We start from the raw sequence: 3,683 nt of genomic DNA on the forward strand, positions 1-3,683 counted from the left end.
ATCCACAAATAATTCACTCTTAGATTGAATTGAACCAAAAATCCTCCGAGCTTTTACCAATTACTACGTGACTACATCCAATTCAAATTCGAGATCAAAGTAGTAACAAGAAATTGAAAAGACATTTGACGCATATACAAAATGGCGCAACCAAATACGAAACCCTCAGCCCCCGAAACCGTAGAGCGTGCGGCCCTGCCTCTTCAAGGCATAGACGACATCCATCGGCGTCACCGTTTTCCGGCGAGCGTGCTCCATTTGTCGGTTTAATTTCCAGAACGGAGAAGAGGAGAAGATAGAAGAAGAATCGTGGGTTCCTTTTCAAATGAATTCAATTTGCTGATGTTGGAGTAAATTCAATTGGCTATGCAATGACAATAATACCCCTGACTTGTTATTATGGAGTAAATTTGTGATTGAGGGAGTTAATATCTCATTAAATTCAAAAATTAATACTAGCCATTGATTTTTTTGATCTTGTGGCTATTATTTGTTCTCTAGTTATTTGGTTAAGGGGTGTTTGCCATAGATCATGACCCTATATATATATATATATATATATATATATATATATATATATATAATTACGCCAACATTATTATTTCTAATAATATCGTCTTAGCGGGTCGTTACAACTTATTATCCAAATGGATATCCTAATATTACATATAGAACATGGTATGTTGGAAATTGATTTCATTCATACGGACGACGCCACCATGCATTCGAGTTAGATGAAACACAAGAAGTAGCATTTGATGATCTAGTTGTTCCTTTACCTTCGTAAATTCGTGGTCAGAGGCGTTTCCGACATCGTCGAAAAGTTTGTGTGGATTCATCTTACTCTTTTGTTTGCCAGCTGCTGAATAAGATTTCCCACGGACGTGTGCTTTACCCAAACGGGTTGTGTCAACAAATTATGCTTCCAAAGTGGTGTTGGAAATGGTGATGACCTCTACATTGTTTTCCAGCTTTAAACCTTCACCTCCAAACATCATTTGCATTTGTTTGTATTCAGGTTCACCATCAATAGTATATGCTCCAAGGAATTCACAAGCCTGAAGAGATAACAAATGACATATGACAAAAATAAATACCTTAAAATGTGAGAGATCAAACACAAAAAGTTAAAAATTGCACCTTCAAAATAGCAGTCTATGTTTTCTCCGAAGCAAAGACCTTGTTCGATGGCTTATCCCACCTTGTACCTGCATGCTCGACTAGTCCTTTGAAGGACCGATAACGACGTTCCAAGAATAGCAAACGATTGTAAATGTTGTCCCTATTGACTCGCACACCAATATCCTCTTCAAGAGTTGCCTCAGCCTGAGAATGATGAGCAACGGAGAATGCCCCAGCGCATTTTAAGAACCGCAAATGCCCTTTCAATAACATTTCTCACACTCGTATGCCGCATGTTAAATATTTCACGACGATTCTTGGGTCTCTCAGTGTTTAGACCTCATTCTTTTAGGTGGTAACTAACTCCTTTATAGGGTGTTAAAAAGTCTTCATTATTCGCATATCCATTGTCACATAGATAATAGTGACCTACGAGTAAATTTGAAATGGTTAGTAGAATGTATTCCCTTGTATAGGAAGAAATATGTGATAAACACAAGTGAAAACTAGAAATATTTTTAACAAACTAGAAGTGATAAAGTGATACCTCTAGGCACTATAAGTCCAAATTCGCGGGTCACAGTGTCCCGTAGGACTCTGCATCACCAGCCGACCCTTCCCACCCAGGGAACACATATGTAAAACATGTCTCTAGTGCATGCAGCCAAAGTGTTTGTCACTATATGTCTTTTCCTAGTTCGATATCTTGGTTTGTCAGCCATGTCTACCCGCACAGTGATATATGTATCATCTAAAGCACCCAAACAGCCCTATAAGACACACAGAATAGCAGATAGAAAGGATTAATACTATTCTAAGGTGTGTATGTGCAAGCATATTCTTCGTTTATGGAGAAATCCTAATTGTATGTACCTTAAACCATTTCCATCTATTATCGACACAGTCAGCTGGTACTGGAGTAGGCTTCACAACAAATAGAGCATGAAGCTTTATGAGGGCATTGAGGACTACATGTACATAGTGTGAAACCGTATGGCCGGAGCGCCAAAATTCAAAGTTAACTACGCTATTTTTTTTATGGTGTGCTAATCCGCATAAGAAAATTGCTACTTGTTCTTCCACTTTAACAAACGTTCCGCCTACCAACCCAGTCTGTTCTCCGAAAACCATACAAAGCCTCCCAAAACAATTACGATCCATACGCAGATTATCTAAGCAAGAGTAGTTTGTGACACCTACTAATCTATTTAAACGCTTCACTTGGGTGAGGATGCAGGCTAAACGACGAAATAAACGACGTGGATTGTTAGCTCTCGACTGCCTACCAACATTGTTCTGTTGGAAAAACTCATGGAGAATGACAATGGTTTGTTGTTGGTGTGTACGAATGATGTCATGAATTAGCAAAAATAATTCCTCGTTCAACAGGAACTGTATACTCAATGTAAGTAATTAAGATTCTTTTGAGAACAAAGCTACTTCAAACTTAATCGCACAAATGGAAGAAATATTCATATACGGAGATGGCTATACCATATAGGATTGTCAAGCATAACCACAACATATACAAAGCATGACAATTTTTTAAACTATAATTGTGTAATTTTCATCAGTGCCAATACATAATTTATACCCATTCTTTATTGATGAAAGGATTATGTCCTTATTATTTGCACATATCTTCAAATACATCTATAAACGACTATGTTTCAAAACTGAATTCTTAAGTGATCTATGAAACATGTCGAAACCTATGCAACAAGGTAAAAAGGTTTCAGCATGTTATGAAATAAATTCCCTGCAAATAGCAATCAAATTTCGACGTGCCATAACTAACCACAGTAGCAACTTGATTTCATGACTACACATTAGAACAGCATTCCATCCCAATTCGAAATTGAGAAATCGCATATGTAGCACTGAACCGTGTAAAAAACAGTGGACTTAATGCCTCTCTTCTGGAGATAGAGAGCATAAAGAAGGCCATACATACCACCGCCAATAATTCCAACCATCGGGTCCGTTGAAATTGAAACTGTGAAGTCGCTCTATTATTTTGCATAAACAAAAATGTGTGTGGTGTTTATAGAAGTTTGAAGATTAAGGTCCAACAAAGATGAATTTAGACAGAATCCAACCTCGTGTTGTTCGTCCAGTGTGGTTTGTAGCTTTCATCCAAAACAAGAGCTTGAATTTCTTGAACCAGAAGCAGCGTTGAGAAGAGAAGAATCTAGCGTTGAGAATGACGAGGGCTTCTTTTGGAAAGATGTTTTCTTTTTCTGGCACATATAATGAAGGCAGAATATGATCCTACCCTTTCTCTTAGAAAAGTTAATGGGTTCCAACTTCCAGGCAACATAATTGCAGGCCGCGTTACTTTAGTGGGCTTTGAAAAAAATCAGATGTGTATCAAACATTGAAATAATTGAGAAATGAGGTTCTTTTCTGGATTATTGGATGGTATCAAACCAAACCTTAGTCCATTTTGAACTATATGCTTGTATGATTATATCCCACAACCATTGTATGACTATACCCCACAACTAGGTTACGTAAAAAAAATAATAAAAGTTGAATTCACAGAATTAATGTTAATTAAA

General features: G+C 37.3%; 1 long non-coding RNA gene across 1 annotated transcript; it reads right to left on the bottom strand.

Moving 5' to 3' along the window:
- Positions 1-628: 628 nt before the first annotated feature.
- On the bottom strand, positions 629-3,378 carry LOC121786304. The gene is made up of 4 exons (XR_006047138.1): positions 1,996-3,378; positions 1,670-1,892; positions 1,141-1,551; positions 629-1,058 (listed from the first exon to the last, which is right to left on the bottom strand). It is a non-coding gene; the product is annotated as an uncharacterized LOC121786304 (long non-coding RNA).
- Between the last annotated feature and the right edge of the window lie 305 nt (positions 3,379-3,683).

This window comes from Salvia splendens, chromosome 22 (genome assembly GCF_004379255.2).
Source record: "Salvia splendens isolate huo1 chromosome 22, SspV2, whole genome shotgun sequence".
NCBI lineage: Eukaryota > Viridiplantae > Streptophyta > Magnoliopsida > Lamiales > Lamiaceae > Salvia > Salvia splendens.